The sequence below is a fragment of the Meles meles genome, chromosome 12 (genome assembly GCF_922984935.1).
Source record: "Meles meles chromosome 12, mMelMel3.1 paternal haplotype, whole genome shotgun sequence".
NCBI classification, from domain to species: Eukaryota; Metazoa; Chordata; class Mammalia; order Carnivora; family Mustelidae; genus Meles; species Meles meles.
Genome location: NC_060077.1, coordinates 78,498,368 through 78,522,299, shown reverse-complemented (window position 1 = coordinate 78,522,299; position 23,932 = coordinate 78,498,368). Strand labels below are relative to the sequence as shown.

Here is a 23,932-nt window from a genome sequence, read left to right as displayed (position 1 = left end):
CGGTCACCGACCCCGGGTGGCGGCCAGGCTGGCGGAGGCCGGCGGGAAAATGACGCGAGGCTGGTGGGGCGGGGTGGCGAGCGCGGCCCCCAGGGAGGCGGGGGCGCCGGAGGAGCCGACAGCGACCGCAGCTGCCAGGTCGCGGGTCCGGCGAGGCGGGGGACGCGCTCCGGGGACGGCCGGGGTGCCCACCTGCCGCCAGGGCGCACGGAGGGCGCCAGGCAGGACCTGGGCCTGGTGTGCCCGCCCAGGGGCTCCCCGTTCAGCCCCTCTCCGCCCCCGGGAGGGACAAAGGGAGGGCGGACGGCCGGGCCCGCCCCTAGCCCCAGCCCCAGCCGCGGCTGCGGGAGAGACTGGAGGCACCACCCCGGAGCGGAGAAACCAGTTTAGCCGGTCCGGGGGTGCGGAGGGAAAAGGGCGGCCGCTGAGGACGGGCGCACGGACGCGGGGCGGGAGAAGGCGGGGGAGCCAGTGGCGAGAGGCGAGAGCCAGAGGAGCCGACGCCAACTGGACACGCTTCCAGGGGCTCCGAGCCAGCCCCCGTGCGCCATGAAGCGCTAGCGCGGCCGCCGGGGCTGGGGCCAGGCGGTGGCGGCGGCGGCCAGGTGCGCAGCGAGCGCGCGGAGGGGCGCGCCCCCGGCGGATGTCCCAGCCCGGGCCAGAGAGCGCCAGGTAAGGAGGGGCGCGGCGCGGAGCCCCCAGACTTCCCCACTCGGGCGATCCCGCGGTGTCCCACAGGTCCTCTGGCCGCCCCGAAGCGGGCGGACTCCCGGGATCCGGGATGCGGTGGCCCTGGCTGTCCGCGGCCCCCGGCTCCGGAGCCCCAAAGGGTGGGATTCAGGTGGGGGCTGTAGGAAACTTGGCGGCCTCGGGGACGGGGAGGCACAGCTGGCGGGACAGGCAGCGCCCAGAAGACGTCCAGGTTTCACTTGCCGGGAGGAGAGGGAACTCGCAGGTGGCGTTTGGGCTGTTCGGGTTTGCCACGCACATGTCTGGGGTTAAGCTTTAAGGGGCGAGCCAGGCAGGACTTGCAGGCCCTTGAGGGGAGAGCCGCTGGTTTTCCTGCCGTGTCTGCCGCGCCTCGGGAAGTCTCCCCTGGCCAAGTTCTGTTGGGGCCCCCTTTGGGAGCCGATGCCAACGTGTCTGGAAAAGACCTTAGGACCTCATGTACCAGGCGCACCTGCGGGGAGGGTTGGAGGGCGCCTGCTGCAGGACCAGGTACGCTCCTGGCATCTTTCGTGAGCTTTAACGCGGGTCGGGAGGTGATGGGGAAGAGGGACACTTTTCCCGGTGATGGTAGGGTCGTCTCCGCCAACTCCGGCGTCACCGCCACAGGCCATCTCCTTCCCTCCCCAGTATGATGCCCGGCGCTGTCACTTCGCGGCTGTGCGTGCGGAGCGGCAGCTGTCGCCGCGGAGGTTGCAGAGAAGGGCGAGTGTTTTAACCCTCCGCTTCCCCACACACTCCCCAGGGAAAGAAGAGGCTTCAGTGGTCCGCCCAGCTTCTCCGAGGGGGTGTGCGCGTCGGGTCCCGGAACGCGGCTGGGGGGGCGGATTCGCCACAGCTGTAGGGGGAGGACGAGAGGGCGGAGGGGATGCGGAACGCGGGAGGGGAGTTGACACGCGCGGGTCTGGGGCCCCTGGGCGGCATTTCCGCCCCGCGAGTGCCCCCAACCCCACCTGACCCCTCCCGCCTGCCCGCGGTGCCCCCGGCCGAGTCCAAGTTCTCGTTCAGCGCCCGAAGCCGCCGGGCTCCCTTCCCGGAAACTGCCCGCCCCGTTGGCGTGAGAAAAGATTGTCTCCCATCTTCCTGGTTGCGTTGCCTGCAGATTTCTGCCTCCACTCCTTGAGCATTGCAGGAGACAGCACAGGCGACGAGCCTGGAGATCGCCAGGCACGCAGTACGCTATGGGCGAAGGTTGACTCCTTTTAGGAACAAAAACTGAAAATGTGTGGTAAAATCTCCAGGGATGGTAAATACTAGAGCGTAGAAAAAAGAGAAAGCACAAATTGTGAATTTTCACGGTCTCCAGAGCACTTTGGTGTTACACCTAAAATGCCACTCGTTAATGTGGGGCCTATTGGGGAAGGCTTTATGTGAACGTCCTATAAATACTTTCACCGTGCCAAAGATAATGAATGCTTGTTAGCTGGTTCCTTTCTGGGGGAGAAGTCCGCCTGCAGTTACTCTCAGAATTTTCTTAATGACTTTCATTATGTGCTGGAGGCTTCCTTGTTGTAATTTTAGGTAAGAAACCGTAACCACTTTCTTCTTTTGCTGCTTGCTGGTGGCTGTGCTTTGGGGATTCTTGGCGATTCTCTCGTGTCTGTTACGGAGGGCCAAATAAGGCTCTTGCGGCTTGATGCTGGTGAACGTGCATGCCGTCTGTGTGAGAGCACCTCTGGCTGTTTTCGAGCTTTCCTTCTGGCTTTTAAGGAAAATGCGTGCCAGAGTGCACTTGTTCTTGATAGTGATGGACTTAGGAGATTTTTTTTTCTTTAATTTGTTTGTTTGTTTTTAAAGATTTATTTATTTATTTATTTGACAGACAGAGATCACAAGCAGGCAGAGAGGCAGGCAGAGAGAGAGGGGGGGAAGCAGGCTCCCCGCCAAGCAGAGAGTAGGATGTGGGCCAGACCCCAGGACCCAGAGACCATGACCCAGGCCGAAGGGAGAGGCCCAACCCACTGAGCCACCCAGGCGCCCCTTTAATTTTGTTTTTAAATTGAGACTTTATTTTTTTTTAAGTTTTTTTTTGGAAAATTTTTTTTGAGAGCGATAGAGAGTACAAGCAGGGGGAGCAGCAGGCTCCCCACTGAGCAGGGAGCCTGCTGTGGGGCTCTATCCTAGGACCCTGAGATCACAACCTGAGCAGAGGGCAGATGCTTAACCTATAGAGCCAGGCAGGTGCCCCTAAATTGAGACTTTAAAATACTGCTCAGCGTGGAGCCTGCTTGTCACTCTCCTTCTGGTCCCCTTCCCGCTGCTTGTGCTCTCAAATGAATACAGTCTTTAAAAATGATTTGGTACGGATCACCTCCTGCTGTGAGGTGTTTCCCTGTCTGCCTGCCTAACTTTCCTTCCTTCCTTCCTCTTCCTAAAGCAGGGAGTAGTGGAAAACCTGTGGTTTTAGATTCCCGCAGGATTTCATTCAGTTCTTTTACTTATTTTAAGTTGTATTTGATTTTTATAATTTTTTATTATATTTGCTTTTTATTTTTGTTTATGTATTTATTTTTACCGATTTTCTTTATTTATGAGAGATGAAGAGAGGGAGGGAGGCAGAGGGAGAAGGAGAGGAAGAAGCAGTCTCCCCACAGAGCCGGGAGCTTGATGAGGGACTAAATCCCAGGATCCTGGGATCATGACCTGAGCTGAGCAGACACTTAATAACTGAGTCACCCAGGCGCCCTGCATTTACTTTTAAAATTGTCTAAACTTAGAAAATTCCTAAATTTTCTGAACCTCAATTTACCCCCAAAAAGTTATTATCAACTTCCTTTGGTTGTTGTCGAGAGAATTAGAGAACAGACGAATGTCCTTTAAACATAGTACGTGTTCTTATGTTCTTTCTTCATTAGACTGCTATTTTAAAAATAGTATAATGCCCAGATGTTTGATGTATTTTTTTAAAAGATTTTATTTATTTATTTGATAGCACAAGCAGGTGGGAAAGGCAGAGGGAGAGACTCTGCAGGCTTCCCCCTAAGCAGGGAGCCCAATGCAGGGCTCTATCCCAAGACCTTGGGGTCATGACCTGAGCCCAAGGCAGATGCTTAACCAACTGAGCCACCCAGGTGCCCGTTCCATGTATTTTTAGTATTTTATTGCCTTGCTGGTTTGAATTCCTTTTCATAAACAACATTCATGAGATCCAGGTGATCCTTATAACTCTAGTGAGATTTGAATCTGTTATTTACGTTTTCTCTTATGAATGCAGAGGCACTTGCTTTTTAGTTACCTGAACGAGTTTTGTGGGGTCCATCCATGTCACGTATGTCTAAAGAAAGGTGTTTTTAAAGTCCCTTTAGTGCATAATTTTAGATTGCTTCTGTGTTTGCTTCTAGATCCCTCTCGTGGGAAGTTTCTTTGGAAGGGGGGGGTCATGTGAGTTTTCAGGTGTTTGTTGGCATCACTGTTAGCTTAATTGTATTCATAACACCTGCAGATATTTTGTTACTTATTAAGATAAATAAAAATTAATTTGCTGCCAGGGAGTTTTAATAACACAAAAAGAAGAGAGCTTATCCTTCATTTTGTTAGCCAGGTTATTCTTGAATGCCCATCCCTGTGCCCAACTGAAAAGAATGCCCAATCTGAGATCTTGTCAGATCTGGTGTTCATGGAAGACTAGCATGGTGGAGGAAGAATCTAGAAAGTGTGTATGTATAATACAGTCTTGTTTCTTTTTCTTATTTTTCAAAAACGGAGAAATTACCATCTGATCCTAAGAATACATTAGTATTCTCCCCAATACTTCTAAATGCGTTGTGCTTTTAAATACATTGTTTCCCAAACATGCGCAACAGGAGGTGTGTTCCATACTGGTCCCAGGGCCCCTGGAGCCCAGAGGCTGGTGACTTGCGGGCTTCGCAGTCCTTTGACCTAACTTGGAATCCGGGTCTCACAGCTTTCTTAGCCGCATAACCTAGGCCAAGTTACTTAATCCGTCTGGCTTCAGTTTTTTAATCTGTAACATGGAATAATAATAATAACAACAACAACAGCAGCAGCACCTCACAAGGTTTGTGATGAATTCCAAATAGCAGCATGAATCCAGCGAAATTTAGCGTGGCACAGAGCTCAGTAAGACATAGTCATGAATATTGGTATCGGGTTGGGGCACCTGGGGCACAATCGGTTAAGTGTCCGACTCTTGGTTCTGGCTCAGGTCCTGATCTCAGGGTCCTGAGATCGAGCCCTGAGGAGGGCTCCACACTCAACATGGAATCTGCTTAAGATTCTTTCCCTCTCCCTTTCCCACCCCCACCCCCCCACACTTGCATTCTTTCTCTCTTTCTCTCCTCTCTCTCCAAAAATTGTTTTACTGTTATGTTGTCATTGCTATTGCTCAGTAAATACTCATTGCTCACCCAGCATTTGCCTCTCTCCTAGACTATGTAGGAAACAGGAATCACTTTGCATGTTGGTATTTATTTAAAAAAACATAGGTGCGGGGCGCCTGGGTGGCTTAGTGGTTTAAGCCGCTGCCTTCGGCTCAGGTCATGATCTCAGGGTCCTGGGATCGAGCCCCACGTCGGGCTCTCTGCTCTGAAGGGAGCCTGCTTCCCTCTCACTCTCTCTGCCTGCCTCTCTGCCTACTTGTGATCTCTCTCTGATCAATAAATAAATTCTTAAAAAAAAAAACCAAACATAGGTGACTGTTTGCACCAAGCCCTGGCAATAAAGAGTCTCTTAGGGTAGGAGTGGGATTCTGAACCTTCATATCCAGGATTTGACTTCTGGAGCATAGATGTTTGGGGACAGCATGAAATTCAACTGGCCTCGGTGGCCTACGGACATGCCCACTCAGTCACAACCATGAGCTTCTGGGTTGGTGGAGTTGCTTGGGACATATGGAGCACTTCTGGGTCTCCTTTACCCCCCACCTGCTATCTCTTTCCTTCGGCCTCTGTACTTGCATTAAAAAAAAAAATTACTCTTCCGTGTTCAGAACTCAGGAGTTTCTGGAACTTGAGTCTTCCCGAAAGGATCTGCGCCCTCTGTGTCTCTCATTTGTGGCGCCTAGTAAGCAGTGCTAATCAGCGACCCTTGGGACAGTCCAATTCATTCCTTCATTTAAAAAAATGCCTTGAGGCTCTCTTCTCTAGGCTCACTGTCCTGGGGATTACCTACCTCCCTGCTTTGTCGAAGCCTGTGAGCATAGCAGAGGGTCTGAGTTATGGGTTTGTTTGTTTTTTCTTCTTTGGCAAGAAAGGAGCCCGGGTGTTCTCTTTTCCCTCTGGTCTCTGGATGTTGTCCCTCTTAGCAAGGGGAGATGGTGAGCCCAGCCGGATTCTGGCTCAGAGGCTCTGTGGTCATTATCCGTCTCCAGGCTAGTGAATTTGCACTGAAGAAGGGAGAGAGCTGGGCCAGGAAGCTGCCTCTCAGTCTGGGGAAAGGCGTGGACTCCTGATGGGGGTGGGTGGTGGGTGCTGAGGTCACCCTTGTCCTGGGGCAGCCTTTCAGTGTCCGTGGCCACCTCCCCTTCTTGGCACTGAGAACCCTGTCGTTTGGCATTGAGTACATGTGTATCCTGACCTTTGGCTGGTGGCTTTGCTCGATGACGGGGGCTGTCCTTTATGACTTTGTCTCTCTGTTGAGTGGCTTTCCTTCACCAGAATTGAGGCTTGTTTGGTTTAGAGCACACGGTGTTTGAAATCTGTTTGCTAACTTTCCTCATGTTGGGGGGGGATGTTCTCATTGGAACTGCTCAGGCACCCAGCATGGTCCTTACATGGTCTCCGATAGTCTGCTCTTGCTGTTGGGGGAGCTCCCGTGGGATGGATGCATTATTTTATAAAGTGCAAAGTGACTTGTACACAGATTCCTTGTGTCTTCTTGGGGTGCAGTGACCTACGGAGACCATTCTCTGAGATACGTATAGAGGACCCGTGGATCCAGAAGAAACGTTTAACGTTCTCTAAAAGGAAACTGTTGACCATCTGTCTTGGGTGGTTTCAGTACTCACTCACATGAGAAGATGGGTCAGATTTTGTATGTTTCGTGCTGGAAACTGTTGGTCTCACCACAGGATCAGGAATCAATTTGCGGGCCTCTAAGCCCGGCACTGGCAAACGTTATATCAGAAATTCTGGAGGCTTACTAAGCAAGCAAAAGCAAGTGTGTAGGGCTCATCGGAGGGAAGAGATTGTGGAGATTCTGTGAAAATCTGTACTCATGATCTCCCCGTAGTGGAGAAGTTTATTTCATGGGAATTTTGTCTAACTGTGGTAAAATTTTGATACAATTTGGCTTTAAAAAAATTTTTTTTAAAGATTTTATTTATTTATTTGACAGAGACACAGTGAGAGAGGGAACACAAGCAGGGAGTGGAAGAGGGAGAAGCAGGCTTCCCCACCCCGAGCAGGGAGCCCCGGACGTGGGACTTGATCTCAGAATTCTGGAACATGACCTGAGCCGAAGGCAGACGCTTAACAACTGAGCCACCCAGGCGTCCCAAGCCGGTTTTAAATGTGAATTCAGTGGCAGTGAACACCTTTATGGTATCTGGTAACAGTCACCACTGTCCATTTTTCATGAATTTTTTCATCATCCCATTCTGAGACATGGTATCCATGAAACAGTAGCTCCCCCATTCCCCCTATTCGAGTTTTTTAAAAAGATTTTATTTATTTATTTGACAGAGAGATCACAAATAGGCAGAGAGGCAGGCAGAGAGAGACGGGGAAGCAGGCTTCCTGCTAAGCAGAGAGCCTGATGTGGGGCTCAATCTCGGGACCCTGGGACCATGACCTGAGCTGAAGACAGAGGCTTAACCCACTGAGCCACCCAGGTGCCCCCTCTATTCCATTTTGTCTCCGTGGATTTGGCTAAGTACCTCATGTAAGTGCCATCATGCAAAAAAAATGTATCCTTTTGGGACTGGATTATTTCATCCAACACAGTGTCCTCATGGTTCACCCATGTCTTAGCAGATGTCAGTTGCCTGCCTTTTCAGGGCTGAATAATCACTGTATATACCACATTTTGTTTATCCATTCGTCATCCATTGACACTCCGGTCAAGTCCACCCTTGGCTGTTGTGAATAATGTTGCTATGAAGATAGGCAAATGAGTGTCTGTTTGTTCATAGATTTTTTATTTTAAAGATTTTATTTATTTATTTGACAGATCATAAGTAGGCAGAGAGGCAGGCAGAGAGAGGAGGAAGCAGGCGGGTCCCCACTGAGCAGAGAGCCTGATGTGGGGCTCGATCCCAGGACCCTGAGATCATGACCTGAGCTGAAGGCAGAGGACTAACCCCCTGAGCCACCCAGGTGCCCCTTGTTCATAGGTGTTTTTGAGATCATTTTTGGTTTTGTGACACTTACCTTTCAAAGAAAGTGGCTAAGAAGAGCAGGGACGATTTCTTCCAAAACAGCTTGGAGATGAGAACGAGTGGAACCACGGCGAGGCTGGTTGTGAGGGTGGTTGCGTGGAGGGCTGTGAAGGGCGTGACACGCTTCTCTTTTTCACCTGCCGCTGCTCCTAGGAAGCCGACCCGTGGTATGGCTGATACTGTGCTTGCCCGCACAGGTGTGGACGCTCAGGAGCCCTGGTTCCACAATCTGGAAGCTTCTGCAGACCACAGCTGTCTTCCAGGGGGGACATTCTGTAGTAGAGAGAGAAAAAAAAATCCTTTCCTCCAAAAGTGACTTGGGTGAACACACACTGTTTTCTTTTGGTGGGAGGAGGGTTAGCATGTGAGAGAAACTGACATTTAAATGTTTGAAAATGGAATACTTAATAGACTGAGTTCTACCCTGGGATCGAATCCATGGTTTTCAAACAAAGCTTTAAGGCCAAAGGTCAGTTATAGACCGCGGAATGGCAGAATTTGCCCATGTTGCATCTGTGTAATAATAGCAGGAGAAAAACCAGAAGCCCTTTTTATATAATTAGATGTCAGTCTATTAGATTAAGGGTCTCTTAATCTGTATTTTTTTAAAAGATTTTATTTATTTATTTGACAGACAGAGATCACAAGTAGGCAGAGAGGCAGGCAGAGAGAGAGGGGGAAGCAGTCTCCCTGCCAAGCAGAGAGCCCGATGCGGGATTTGATCCCAGGACCCTGAGATTATGACCTGAGCTGAAGGCAGAGGCTTTAACCCACTGAGCCACCCAGGCGCCCAATCTGTATTTTCTAGAGAACAGCAGACTCTCAGTTTATGTTCAGACTGTGAAAAATTAGCCAAAATAAGAATTTGCATGTTTTAAAAACAGTTTTTTTTTTTAAAGTGAAAAAAATAGTACTCAAACTAACCCCCAATACTACCATCCTTGGGTATGCTAGTCCTATGCTAGTCACAGCCACAAAAAAAGGATGTTGGGGCTAACATGGCTGATGTCTCGGAGGTTTGATACTTGATTTTGTCCAGCACAACTTGATTAAGATTGTTCAGAATTTTTTTTTTTTTTTCTCGGTCTTGGGCATCCCCCCTTATGAGAACCTCAGGCTGTGTGAGTTGGTGAATAGAAGGCATCTGATCTGTCCCTTTGAGATCACTTGGACCAACAGTCTTTTTGAAGCTGAAGGCAGTTTGCTCAGGCCTGTCTCCTTGTTCGACTGACTCTTGGCCTCCCTTCCTGAGTTCCATGGCCAGAGAAGGACACTCTCGGTTTCTCTTAAGGAACTTTCTGTCTCCTCCTCCATTCCGCCTAGTGGACCCTCTTTCTTAACCTACTGGTCTGAAACAGAGACCTCATTTATCCATCCTCCCGGCTGCCCAGGAGATGTTAAAAGGCACATGCTGTGTGCCAGGCACTTGGCATCTGTTGGTGAATCCAGTCCATGAGGAGACACTCTTCGTGGGCTCACCTTCTAGAGAGGGGAGAGAAACAGTAGATACTAAAGGTAGTAAACGTGTATGATGTGGCCTGTCTAACAATAAGTACTGGGGAGGGGCAGGATGAACAGCAAGCTGGACCGGGTAGAGGGGCGTGGAGGAGGGGATGGAGAGAACAGGATGCCGTTGTCACGTGGAGAAGGTGACATTTGAGCAAAGACTCAGCAGGGACAGGGGGAACCTTGAAGATCTGGGAACAGAGTGTCCCTAAAGGCAGAGGGAACCGATTTCTCTGGGCAGAGGCCCTAATGTGCAGGTGCTTGGTTCCTGATTGGTCTGATGGGGTCCATGAACAGGTGGTTGGCTATTCTTCAAGCCAGTGAGTGAAGAGGGAAGTGGGAGGAGAAGCCGCGAGCAGCAGGAGGGAGACCCCCACCGTGCAGGGCTTCCTAGGTGTATAAGGACTTGGCTTGGAGGGTTTGACGTTGTGCAGGACTGGGCGGCGGTTGGTGCGGGATGTTGCCCGGTGGAGTAGCGTGATCTGTGGTCTGGTTGCGTTTTAAAAGGGTCATTCTGGTTGCTGTGCTGGGATGGGGGAGGGGGTGGTCCTAGGCAGGGAGACGGGGCAGGAAGCTGACCCAGGTGAGCTGTGGTGGAGGCTGAGACCTGGGCGAGCTCTCTGTGCGGGAGAGAGTTGTGGACATATGGAAAGGCAGAGCCAACAGGATCTGCGGTCGGATCTGCCGTGGGGCATTAGAGAGGAGCCAGAGATAACTTTCTTGGCAGAACCTGGGTTGCAGACGGAAATCTGAGTTTCAGAATGCTGTAAACTCAATGGGCTGTGGTCTAAAGCGGCTCTTCAGAAATATGCATATTTATGTAAAATCTTGGTCCGGAGGGCTTTGCCTTTGTTTATCCTCAGAGCCTGTCTTCCTGCTTTGGTGGGGGTGGGGGAGGAGGACTGGTGTTAGAAAAAGGCAACGGTTTGCATAAAGCAGAGGCCTTTCCTGGAAGGCAGATGGTCTGTAATCCACAGGGTTTGCAGCGCAGGGGGGCCTGTGCTGCGGGAGGGAGACGGTGGCGTCTCCTGGAGGGTGCTGCGGCTGTTGGTGCTGGCCCCTTGCTGTGCATCTCCGCGGGAAGACAGGCTCTTCCCACCCCTCAAACGCGGGCAGACCTCCTCCCTCTCCAGCCACATGTTATCTTGTTTGTTTGTTTGTTTGTTTGTTTTGAGAGAGAGCGAGAGCAAGCAGGGCTTGGAGGGGGTGGGCAGGGAGACTCTGAAGCAGACTCTCCGCTCAGTGTGGAGCCTGAGGCAGGGCTCGATCTCGCCACCCCCAGATCATGACTGGAGCAGAAACCCAGAGTCAGGCTTAACCAACTGAGCCACCCAGCAGTCCCCTCCCCCCACCCCACACAGGTGGTCTTTTTCTTAAGCAGCTTTGTGGAGATAAAATTCCAGTACCTAGAATTCGTCCTTTTAAAGTGCTCGGTCTAGTGGTTTTTAGGATATTCACCGAGGTGTGCAGCCCTCACCGCGGTCTGTTGTGGAACGTTTTCATCACTCCAGAAAAGAGGTCCTGTGCCGCTGAGCGGTGGCTCCTGTTCCTTCCTCCGCTCAGCTCCTGGCCAGGTCCAGTCCGCTTTCCCCACTCTGGACTCTGTGTATTTGCCTCTCTGGACATTTTGCATAAACAGAATCCTCCAACATCTGTTCTGCTGTGTGTGACTCCTCTTAGCAGAATGTTTTCTTTTGTTAAAGACTTTTTATTTATTTATTCGAGGGAGCATGGGGGAGGAGCAGAGCGACAGGGACAAGCTCGCTGCGCTAAGCATGGAGGCTGACTCGGGGTGCGATCTCATGTCCCTGAGGTCATGACCTGAGCCCGAACCAGGAGTTGGATGTTTAAGTGACTGAGCCCCACCCCCCCCCACCCCACCCCGTCCTGGGGGCCCCTGAGCAGAGATATCCGCATTGTAACATTTATCTGTACTTAATTCCTTTTCCTTGCTGAACACACCAGTTACTTTTGCACGTGATGCGTTCCTGAAAAAAGACACAGGAAATGGAAACATTAGTCATGAACAGATCAACTGACATGTTACAAAGGGAATTGCTTGTGCCCGGAGAGCTAAGTGTGAGCTAAGTGTGAGCACACACACACACACACACACACACACACACACACACCCACCCTCATGCATGTACATTAATTTGTTCTCTTTCCCAGTTGACGAGTGCATGGAATCTGTGGTTGCATCTAAGGACCATGGCTTTCTGGTATCCTCATGATTTTCTTTCAATGAATGATTCAACAATTACTTATCACATCCCCCCCTACACTCCAGAGCCTGTGCCGGGAAATGCTCACTAATAGAAGGATGAACAAAACACACATGTCCTCCTCTTCCTGGAGCTTACAAGGGTCGTTAGGGGTGGGGTGACAGAACTAGATATTAAATAAAATACTGAATAAAGGAAATAGGAAACAAACTGATATTGGAATTACCATCTGTGATAAGCACTTGAAGTAAAAATAAGACACTTTTTTTTTAAGATTTTATTTATTTATTTGACAGAGAGAGATCACAAGTAGGCAGAGAGGCAGGAAGCAGGCTCCCCGCTGAGCAGAGAGACCGATGTGGGGCTCGATCCCAAGACTCCGAGATCCTGACCTGAGCCAAAGGCAGAGGCTGTAACCCACTGAGCCACCCAGGCGCCCCATAATATAAGACACTCTTAAAAGAATAATGAGATCCTACTTAAAAATGGCCCCAGAGGAACCTGGATGGGCTGTTGATGGATGAGTGGATAAACAAATACGGTGTATCCATAGAGTGGAATGTTATTCAGTCTTTCAAAAGGGAAGAAGCTCTGACACATACTGTAACATGAGTGAAACTTAAAGACCTTGTGCTTGGTTAAATAAGCCAAACACAAAAGGACCAGTATCCTACGATTCCACTCTATGAGGTACCTAGGATAGTCAAGTTCACAGAGATGGAAAGTAGAACAGTGCTCCCCAGGGGCAGGGGAAGGGGGAATGGGGAATTATTGTTTAATAAGCATTTCAGTCTGGGATGATGAAAAAATTCTGGAGCTGGGTGATGGTCATAGTGGCACAACAGTGCAAGGGGAATGTACTTAGTATCACTGAACTGTACTCTTAAAAATGGTTCAAACAGTAAATTTTTGTTACATGTATTTAACCACGATAAAAAAAAAAAATAGCCTAGGTGTGTCTCTTGGAGGAGATTATACTTGAGTTGAGACCTGAAGGATGAGGAGCACCAGTTAAGACTTCCCCTGGTTCAGCTGATGGGAAGGGCATGTGCAAAGACCCTGTGGTGAGAGCTCATTCTGTGTTCTAGGAGCTGTGAGAAGGCCAGAATAGCTGGGGTAGGTCATGGTGAGGCCAAGAAGCATGAAATGAGGTAGGCAGGGACCAAGCTGATGGGAGGGCAGTCAAGTATTTTTAAGCAGCAGAGTGACATGATTTGATTTCTGATTTTAGTGTGTAACTCAGACTGTGATGTGCGGAATGCGTTTGGGGGGCACGAAAGCAGTTGGATGTCCGTGAGGGAGATGATGGGGGCTCGGTGTGGACCAGGGTGACCGGAGTAGAGATGAGACATGGAGGATAGGAACTGTGTTTGAGAGGTGGGGTCTTGGTCTTGGTGTGGATCAGATTTGAGGACCTCCTAGAAGGAAGTGTCTGGTGAGGCTCAGATTTCTAATATAAGTGACTAAAGATTATGGCCTCAGAGGCAGAGGAGCAGGCATGAAGGGGAAGAGTTTAGCTTCCGTCATGTTCAGTTCTAGTGGCTGGGATACCCAGGAAGGGCCAGAGGTCCAGCTTAGATCGGTTCAGAAAGCTTGGCTGCAGACACATAACTCTGGGAACTGGAGGCGTGGAGATGAGTTTCTGGAGTTCCACAGGGACGTTGGAAAGCCTATGAAACTGGTGCATTCTAATCCTCAGGGTCAGGCTTTTAATTTTGATAGATTTTTATGAAATCATACATTCAGCCTTTTTTTTTTTTTTAAGTAATAAAGCATTTACATTTGAGCAAAAAAAAAAAAAAAAAAAAGGCACTTGTCCAAAGGCACTGGCCCTGCTTTATGGATAAAGAGGAGGTGGAGGGCCGATGCAGTATTGTCTAATACACAGAACAACTGCCCACACACCAAAATGTTTATCGGATGCAGGAGAGGGCCAGTTTGTTTTGAATGGGGACTTGATAAAGTCCCGGGATTTCTCAGATAGTCAGGCATTTAAATTGTGTGGTGTATGTATTTACTGGCCTCTTTTTGCAAGTGAAGGAGCTATAACCTGCCAGAGGCCTCAAAAACTGGAAGTTAAAAACAAAACAAACAAACAAACAAAAACCCTGGAAGCTCAACTGTGTTTTCTCAGCTCCCAAGGTGAGGGTTCTTTCCAGAACCTCACAGCTGTGTTAGAAAAGCATTACAAATGACCCAGAAATTGGTTAGCCAATGAGAATACAGGGCACACAGTTACATTTGAATCTCAGATGAACAGCAAACAAAAAACTTTTTTTAACATAAGTATATCCCATGTAGTGTTTGGGACAGACTTACACACACACAAAAAATTTGTATCTGAAATTCAGATTTAACTGCACGTCCTACATTTTATTTAGAAACACTACCCAGAATTGAACTTTTGGAACACAAAGATGTTTGCGATTTGAGGACTACTTGTGTTTTTGAAAATTGGGGGGGAGGAGGGTTGGTTTACTTGTTCCCTCAAAATGGCTGTGTTGTGTTACTTACCTGGTCTTTGATGAATATTCATTATTTGTGATAAACAGCAGCCTGGTGTTGGGGAAAGGCCTTGGGGTCAGGAGATGTCTGATCTGGCCAAGTCACTGACCAGTGACTACACCTTGGCTAGTAATAACATACTTTTACTAGTATTTTTAGGCCACTTCATTGCTTTGAAGTCATCTCACTTGGCAGTTATTTGGCTGGATGGTGTATCCCCATGGACCAGAAGAGCAACACAAGGGAGAGCAAGGTCTGGGTGGATGGTCTCTGGCTGGAGCTGGGCTAGGACCCTCTTCACAACTTTAAGTTCAGTGGCGGCAATTAATTTTCAAAGCTCCCATTTCCTGTGCTTCCTGCCACGCCCCTGCATTTGATAGCATACCTTCCTGATGTCATTCTCTGCACAGTCTCTATGCCGTAAGGTTCCAACTTTTAAAAGTTACATGGTGGGCATAATTCCAAGATGTAAGTTAAGACAATGAAACATGCCGCTTTGGCAGTCAGGGGCAGCCTCCCTGTACATTGTCCTTCCTCTGATGGAGCCGGTAGTATCTGACAAGCCTGATTTGGAATTGAAAGCTTAGTTTCTTAGATGAGACATTTCCATAATAACAGTGATGCTTATTGGGATTTTTGAAATCCTGATACTTAAAGTGTACAGTCCCAGTGGATACCTCCAATATCTATAGACCCAGATGTGGATAGCGCATATTCTATATTTTGGGGAGTTCTTCCTGTTCCTTTTGGAATATACTGTTGTTACATGCAGCCAGTGCTAACCACAGCTCCTGGCACACAGTAGGAACTCAACAATGTGTTGACTGAGCCATTATAACGGACCCTATCCCTTGAGGACAGCTGTGAAGGCTATTACGTTCACCTTTCATGCTGACTTAGAGAGCTGTAGCTGTGCTAGAGTTAGTGCTTCCCTTCACATATTTAATATGTAGTGGGGGAATCATACAAAAACCTATTTCAGGTACAAGGAGGTAACGGTTTTCGTACAAGGTAAGAAAAAAGAAACCCGCCTTTCCGACGGCAGTCTGTCTTGTTTCATCCCAGATTCACTTTGATGAAGTTTTTTTTAATGTTTACCCAACAAATACCATAGAGCCCTTCAGAAGGTTTATCAAATTTTAAATGAGGCCTTTTTGTTTTAAATGGGTTTTTTCCTGCATTTTGAGAAGTTTTTAATCTACAGAATAATAGTTCCAACATTCTAGTCACTAAAGTTTGGCCAGAATTTAGAGCATCTTTATTTTTTTATTTTTATTTTTATTTTTTTTTAAAGATTATTTATTTATTTATTTGACAGAGAGAGACCACAAGTAGACAGAGAAGCAGGCAGAGAGAGAGAGAGGGAAGCAGGCTCGCCGCCGAGCAGAGAGCCCAATGCGGGACTCGATCCCAGGACCTTGAGATCATGACCTGAGCCGAAGGCAGCGGCTTAACCCACTGAGCCACCCAGGCGCCCCTAGAGCATCTTTAAATCAAAAGGCTCTTTTTTAAAAGTTAAAAATCAGTAAAGCTGTGCAATTTGTAAGGCACGACTTCAGGTTTGACGAGGAAGTTTCCAGCAAAGACCCAGCCGGAATAACAAAAGGAAATCTAGAGCCCGTCCCACGCTACCCGGCCTCCGTGTTCTGGTGGGATTTTATGCTTACTTTTTATCAGATGAAGTTCTGTTTTATTTATAGGTTCCTTGGCATGTGTCCTGAGGAAATCAGTAAGGATAATATGGCTTTGATTGTACTTGTTAGAGGACTGAGGGAGCACACATGTTGGTGACTGTTGTAAGAACTTTTGATCATAAAGTAACATTTTGTTCGTGGCATTGTCTTAGGAATGGCCCAATGACTTTCAGTCTAGAGGACCCTTAGGATTTGTTAATATCACAAAGTTCATTGTTTTCAAATTTTTATGTTAGCATACTTCAAAGGGGCAGCTGGGTGGCTCAGTTGTTAATTGCCTGCCTTCGGCTCAGGTCATGATCCTGGGGTCCTGGGATCAAGCCCCACATCGGGCTCCCTGCTCAGTGGGGAGTCTGCTTCTCCCCCTGCCACTCCCCCTGTTTGTGTTCTCCCTCTCTCTCTGTCAAAAAATAAACAAAATCTTAAAAAAATAGTTCAAATCTTTCAAACAATATATTTTTTAAAGATTGTATTTATTAGAGAGAGAGAGCAAGTGGGGGTGCAGGGGGGCATACAAGAGGGCTGTGCTGGAGAGTGGAGCTGGATGCTGGGCTAGATCAGATCCGGACCCTGGGATCATGACCCGAGTTTTACCGACTGAGCCACCCAGGCACCCCTCAAACAATACTTTTATCCTAACATCCTGCTGGCCAGTCCTTCTGTACTTTAGCATTTGTCTGATTAAGCTCTAAGTGGTTAGGAATCCTTTTTCTGTCCCAAAGGGTTCAGTCGGTGTTATCTCCCAGATCTGGTGGTATTTTAACCCCTTGTACTAAACAAAGATAGTAGTATCCCTCCTTTGATTGTTGATTTTTTCTTTTTATAAAACTCCCTATAACATTTTTGGGGGTTCCTAGTTTTCATGAACCTTTAGATGACCACATTTATTATTGAAATGAAGGCTCTTAGATTAGAGGCTACCCAACAAAATTCCCAGCTCTTTCTCCCTGTTTACGTTAAATTTAACTGGATCCTTCCCTCCCTGACCTCTGCCCACATTAGTCTCCACTTAACAGGTGACCCTGAGATTTCTATTTTATTTCTTTGCTTATTTCCTGGACTGGTGTGGGTCCCATCTTTATTTATTTTCTTTAAAGATTTTTATTTATTTATTTGACGGGGAGAGAGCGAGCACGCACAAGCAGGGGGAGTACGAGGGAGAGGGAGAAACAGGCTTCCCATTGCACAGGGAGCCCAACACAGGGCTCAATTCGAGGAAACTGAGATCATGACCTGATCCAAAGGCAGGTACTCAACCGACTGAGCCACCCAGGTACCCCAGGTCCAATCTTTCGACCAACTGAGCAGCCTACATTTACTCATATCCTTAGTAGCAAAATTAAAATGGCAGAGTGATTAGTACTTGATAATCTGGCATTGTGATAGACTCTTTTTAAGATTTTTTTTTTTTTAAGTCATCTCCACACCCAGTGTGGGGCTCGAACTCATAACCCTGAGATTGAAAGTTGTACCCTCTGTGGACTGAGCCAGCCAGCTGCTGCTATGATAGACTCTTAAAAAGCCCAAGCTATTGTCTAAGGAGGAAAGCATTTAATGCAAAAAGAAAAAGGCTGACAATGATATATTTGATCATTAAAATGCTTTCAGTAGGAAAGGAATGTTTTCATTCCTGAAGTTAATGGTGCAGTCACTTCTCCTGTTACCTGATATGAAATGTCATTTCCCTCTTAGCTGGAATTCTAATAGGACCGAGTATACTCCTCTGTCTGAGGGTCTCCGCCTGTGCCTTGTTCTTTGTCTGTGATTCCCATACCCCCCACATACCTGCCGATCAGGAGCTACTTCCTCCTTGAAGACTTCCTGATTCTCCAACCTCCCGGGTCAAAGTGAGGGGCCCCTCCTCTGTTCTGGTCACTCTCTGTACATTCCTGACTCAGATCTCACCCTCTCCGAGATGGTACCTAGCTTTTATTTCCTGTGCAAACTCCTCTTGATTTAGGGGTAGTTACCTAAACTCTGCTTTTCAAAGAATGGTCCTAAAGCAGCAGCCGCAGACTTCCCCAGTTAGAAGCTCGGGAAGCAGAACCCAGCCATCTGTGTCTGAATGGAACTTTCACATGATTCGGACACCTGCTCCAGTTGAGGACCGCTGCCCTGCAAGGTTTTGGTGAGTAGGATTCTGAAGGCACGTCTAGCTGTGGCAGGGAAGGGTATGCTAAGATTTCTTAGTGACCTCCATCACCTTGAGCAAGGGAGAAGCAGGACAGATGTGGGCTCGGGCAGTGCTATGCTGCACTGCAGTGTAATCGCTGGTCTGTCTGTCTCTGCACCAATCTGTCACCTGCCTGAGAAGAGCCTGTCGAGGGGCTCTTCTAACCCATCCCCCAGCATGGCGCTTACTGGTAGCAGCAGCTCTGCAAGGATAAGGACAGCAGCGGAGTCAGACAGATGCACTTTTCCACACTGAGAGTCACTGGAATGAGCTGTTGTTATTCGAAGATGTTCTCTGAGAGCAGGTGTTTAAGTTGGTTGTTGAAGAACCACCTGTGGCCTGATCAAGTAAACTTCATGGCTTCATTCCTTTAGTAAGGTGCCAGAAGAGAATAACCACATTCTTGGACTTTATGACTTATTAAAATAGTCACAAAAATTGGTATTTTAAGTTTTTTAGTACTAACTTCTGGTGCATATTGCCATCCTTTGCAAATGCCACAAAATACCGGGGATTATTTTTAGTTTGCTCCTACTTGGGGAAAACGGACTCTTGTGACATCTTGGTTTGGATAGGAGATCTTTTTACCAGTGATACTTGGAAGCTTCTAGCCCATTCCATCACTCTGAGCTATAAAATACTTGCATACAAGGGCAAAACAGCTCCCACCAAGATTCACTCACTATTTGGGGTTCTGTGTTTTATTATCAAAAGACAATAAAGCCAAAAGGTTTTCAAGATCTATGGACCCTGTTGGGGTTAGCACAACTACAATTGTTTCTTTCTAGATAGAGTAAGGTCAAGCTTAGGAGTAGGTCTGGTTTTACTCAGTGAATTCTAGGCGCTTGTCCACAAAGCCAGAATATGAGAAAGGTGAAGCGATTTGTGGAACTCTTCCCCTGGGTGGGCTGTGGACTTTGAAGACCAAAGTCCGGCTCCAGCTTTATTAGAGACGGCAAAAGCATCCCTAACCTAATCAACCGGGGCGATTTGGGGTCCTAAGGGGATGTTTTAGGTTGTCGCAACTGAGGGGGTGCTGCTAACATTGACAACACCCAGGAGGCTGCTAAACATCCCATGATGCCCAGGACCACTTGAACAACAAGACATCCCGCCCGAAATGTACAGTGCCCGGCTGGGGAAATCTTACCCTACACCTTGGACCAGAGTCCTCTGAGAATGCCGGTTCCCGGGACTCCCTCCCTGCGTGCTTCTGCTTTCCTGAGGGAATCTGCTCCGTTTCAGTGGCTTTCAGTGCCGTTAACACAGCAGTCCCTGCAGTTTTCTCCCTGCCAGCCTGTCCTGTCCTGTCCGCTCTCCAGGTCTCCGGGTCTCCAGAATGGCGCTGACCGCCCCCCTCCTCCCCAGCTGGTTTAGAATGACTCCTCTCCAGCTGGTGCTGAAGCCAGGCACTTGGACTTGAACCATGACCCCTTCCTTCTCCACATTGCGTCAACCCGACCTCCATTTCCTTTTTTTTTTTTTTTTTTTTAAAGATTTTACTTATTTGAGATAGAGCATGAGGAGGGTGGGTAAGGCAGAGGGAGAAGTGGGCTCCTCGCTGAGCAGGGAGCCTGATGAGGGACTCAATCCCAGGACCTTTGGATCATGACCTGAGCTGGCAGCAGACACTTAACGGACTGAGCCCCGCAGGCGCCCTGCGACCTCCGTTTCCAGTCCATCTGTTAGGTCTGCTGCTTCTACGTCCACGAGACCTTGAGTCCACCTGATTGTCTCCACTGCCTCCCCCTTGTTCAAGCCACCACCACCCTCCTCCTGAGCTCCCCTCCCCGCCAGGAGTCCCCTAGCTGATGTCTCCATTCCCATTCCAGAGCACTGCTCGGGTCCTGGACACATCTGTGCCCAGCTGTGAGGTTTTTTGTAGCTCATTATGGCATTGATAACATTTACCTCCTTCCTGTGGCTTAGCAGGTCCAGCCTGTGACCCTCCTGCCAGTTTCACTCTTGTCCTGCTTCAGCCGCTGGAGCATGATGGCCCTTTCCTGTCTCAGGACCTGCACATTGGTTGCTTTCTCGCCTGAAAAGCTCTTCCCCCCAAGGACTCCTTATCTTTTGCTTTTGGGGCCCAAGTTCATTTCATTGGAGTATTCTCTGATCACCCCTCGTAAAAGTAGGTCCCCCTTGCTTCTTCTCATCCCTTCATTTGCTTATGGGTTCTTTGGTGTGCGGCTCCCTGAATCTGGAAGCTTCCAGAGAAGGGACCACATCTGTCCTGCTCTGTACAGCTCAGTGGTGGACGGAATGGCTGCGGCTTGGTGTTTGATCACTATCTGGGGGATGTTAGTGGGAGTGGTTGCTGCCTGGGTGGTCGGGTGAGTGAAGGGAGAGCAGCCTGCAGGGGTGAGGGGGCACAGAGAAGGGAGTTACTCAGGTCAGGGGCACTCAGGAAGCTTCCTAAGAGGGGGTTTAAACTGGAGGACATTCTTGAAGAATGGGTGGGGAAAATACTTTAAAGGGAGCCTGAAGCAGCTCTGGCCTCTGAGAGACCCACAGCCACCCAGAAAAGTGGCTACTTCGACAGTGTAGACCACGGTCTTCTCAAACATGAATGCGTATATGATCTCTGGGGAATCTTGTGAAAATGTAGATTCAGGGTTGGTTGGAAGGTGAAATTGTGCAACTTTCCCAAGCTCTGGATGATGCCAGGGCTGCCGGTCTGCAGGGCACCAGGCTGGGCAGGACCAGCTTATTGTTGAAAGGACAGCAGCTCCGTCCTTATGGGCCCTTTGATAAAGGGTGGAAGACATACCTTCCATATTTTCTCCGAAAATTTTCTTCTGGACTTTCCTGTGGAACAAGGAGACATCTGATGGCTTCATTTTAGGCAGCATCTTCCAGCTGTAACTTGATAACTTTCAAGTTCTTATTACCCGGGCCTTCTAGTGTCATTAGGGAAGTAGACATATACACATAGTTGTTTCTGAGCCCCGATGTTCTGTCCTGTTACCTGTTGTCAAAGGACCACAGCAAGCATGTTGGCACTTTGTTAGATACCAGGCCCGTAAATACTACCCGTTCTGTGTCCCTGCCCAGGTGCATTCTCCTGTAATCTGCACCTTGTCTGTTTCACGGCTTCTCCACAGCACGTCTGTTGCTCGAACACTCTGTTCTCTGCTACTTCTGGGCAATCACCCCGCTTTCCTATCAGCCTGTGCATCTTTTAAAAAAACAAACTAGTATTGGGGCGCCTGGGTGGCTCAGTGGGTTAAAGCCTCTGCCTTCAGCTCAGGTCATGATCCTAGGGTCCTGGGATCAAGCCCCACATCGGGCTCTCTGCTTAGCTGGGAGCCTGCTTCCTTCTCTCTCTCTGCCTGCCTCTCTGCCTACTTGTAATCTCTATCTGTCCAATAAATAAGTCTTAAAAAAACAAACAAACAAACAAAAAAACCCAACAAACTAGTATTAATCCAGGCCAGTCATCATTCCGAGGGTAAATCTGTTTTCCTGAAAGAACCCCATCATAGTCCAGTCTGGAACAGTGGATTCCCTATTAACCTCAAGATGTGTAAACCAGCAGTGACTGGGGAGTTGTCTGTGTGGGGGTGTTCAGTCTTCTTGGGGTTGTAATAAACGAGGGTCTTCAACTCGGCTGCACGTTGGAGTCACCTGGGGAGCGTCAGCTGTATTGATGCCCTGAGTCCCCCACGTGGTGGTGGTGGTGGGGGGAGGTGGGGGGGTTTAGTGCTGGGAGTCACCCAGGTCGGGTACATCTGGGGGTTTCCAATGCATAGTGGAGGCAGAGAATTGCCTGGAAAGTAGACACTGGAGAAGTCTGCCCTCTATGGGATGTCTTTCAGTGTGTCCGAAGTTCACAGGGGCTTGTGGAAATGCGGGGATATCAGCATATGGGGGAAGGGATTGAAATAAATGAGCCGTGTCACTCTGACTCAGGACTGGGTTCTGTGATCGTAGCCGCTGTGGGCGGCCTGGATGGAGTCCCAGCCTCAGCTCACCTCTGTGTTGGGAGTTGCTGATGACAAAATACTTTCAGCTGCAGTATCTTTAGGTCACAAGAATTCTAAAGAGGGCAGGCTGCCTTTGCTCTGTCTGTCCTTTCCTCGAGGGGCACAATTCTTTGTCATCGGCGATTCCCCTGTGGTGTTGTCCTGGCCTGGAGCCCCTCCCAGCCTGTCTTTAGGCTGCGTTAGGGACCAGGCTCCCAAGGCAGCCGGAGCGTCTCCTGGCACTTCCCGTATTGAACTGTAACAATCTGTGATGGTTTCTCCCCTCTTAAGGGTCATGATCATGGTAGCCCCTTCACCCCAAGGGTCTGTAACCCAGTAGGCAGTCACTAACTGATGATTTCCATCCATCCGTCACTGCTTTCAGCTGGGGACACAGGGCGCGGGGAGACGAAATAGAGTCCAGCGCTCACCTCCCCTAACCTTTCAGAGCCCCAGATTCCTCTCACAAAAATGAAGAGTTTGGAAATTTTCTCTAACGTCCCTTACAGTTCTGAAACAGGTGGTTCTGTTTATCATTTTAACTCTTTGTTGCAAAAACTCAACAAAGCTCTCCGGGAGGGTGTGAGACAGTCTTAAGAAGATAGAGTACAGGTATGATGGGCAGGAGCAGAAATTCCCATGTCCCTTCAGCCTGGACCAGGGACCCAGTCCTGACTGCAGTGCGTTAGTATCCCCTCAGGAGGTTGAGAAAGTAGAAACTCCAGGGTCAGACCCTTTTCTGACCTTCCCCAGGTGATTCTGATGTAAGCCAACTGGCGTTGGAGGGTCTCTTGTGTTCTTCTGGAGGTAGCTCCTGTCTGATCAGCAGTGGTTACGTGAATGGACTTCAAGTCCATTTTTATGAATTCTAAACAGCTACCCGACCCCCAGCAGCCCCGCTGGGCCCTGACCAGCGACATGCGTCGTGCACACATTGCTGAGACCAGCAAGGGGCCTTCTGTCCAGATCATGAGGGAGTCAGGGACGTGGCTGCATACACCTGACTCGTGACCCCTTAGACATCACTTCCTAATCAGGGTGAGGAGGAGGGGCGGGTGTGGGCAAACAGAAGAGAGGAGGACATGGGAAACCACATCTTCCTCCTCTTGGGTAAAACTGTTCACAGAAAAAATAAGTTCACATATGGTGTACAATATTGATTGCAAGGCAGCCGCTTTGGCTAAAGCCAGTGAGAAGGTTTTGAGGCTTGGGGTGCCGGGTTGGCTCAGTCTGTTGAGCGGCTCACTCTTGGTTTCCACTCAGGTCACGATCTCAGGGTTCTGGAATAGAGCCCTGCGTCCGGGCTCTACGCTCAGCAGGGGGTCTGTTAGAAATTCTCTCCCTCCCTTCCCCTCTGTCCCCCTCACCCCCTCCCCATTTTCTCAGGCATGCACTCTCTTCTCTCTTTTTAACAATAAATGAATTTTAAAGATGTTTAAGGGTTGTAAAATGGGATCATTTCTCTGGCCTTGTGTCTGACTGGCAAACGATTGAAAATTCGCATTGCCAGTGTAATTTTGACTCTCCCTGGCCCCAACACACACCTTTCCAGAAGCCCGCTTTTTCTTGGTCTCCGCACGCACACCCCCCCCCCCCCCCCCGCCCCCCCGCAACCCAGCTTGGAATGGAAGGCAACCTACCATCGCTCAGCAGTGTGATAAGATCTGACTCCTCATTGTTAAATTCCCAAGCTGTTAATGTATACCAACAAGCAACAGGATGTCCCTTACAGCTGCACATCTCGGGTTTGGGAGCCCCGCCAAAGGGAGCCATTCACCGAGTCAATCCTGTAAAACCTTCAG

General features: G+C 49.0%; 1 protein-coding gene across 2 annotated transcripts in view; it reads left to right on the top strand.

Moving 5' to 3' along the window:
• Positions 1-402: 402 nt before the first annotated feature.
• ATP8B1 (ATPase phospholipid transporting 8B1) overlaps positions 403-23,932 on the top strand; it is a 125,717-nt gene continuing 102,187 nt past the window's right edge. Inside the window, exon 1 of one of the 2 annotated variants that reach the window (XM_046024392.1) lies at positions 403-672. The gene's annotated coding sequence lies outside the window, so the exon portion shown is untranslated. The remainder of the gene's footprint in view (positions 673-23,932) is intronic. The other variant, XM_046024391.1, reaches the window with a different exon arrangement.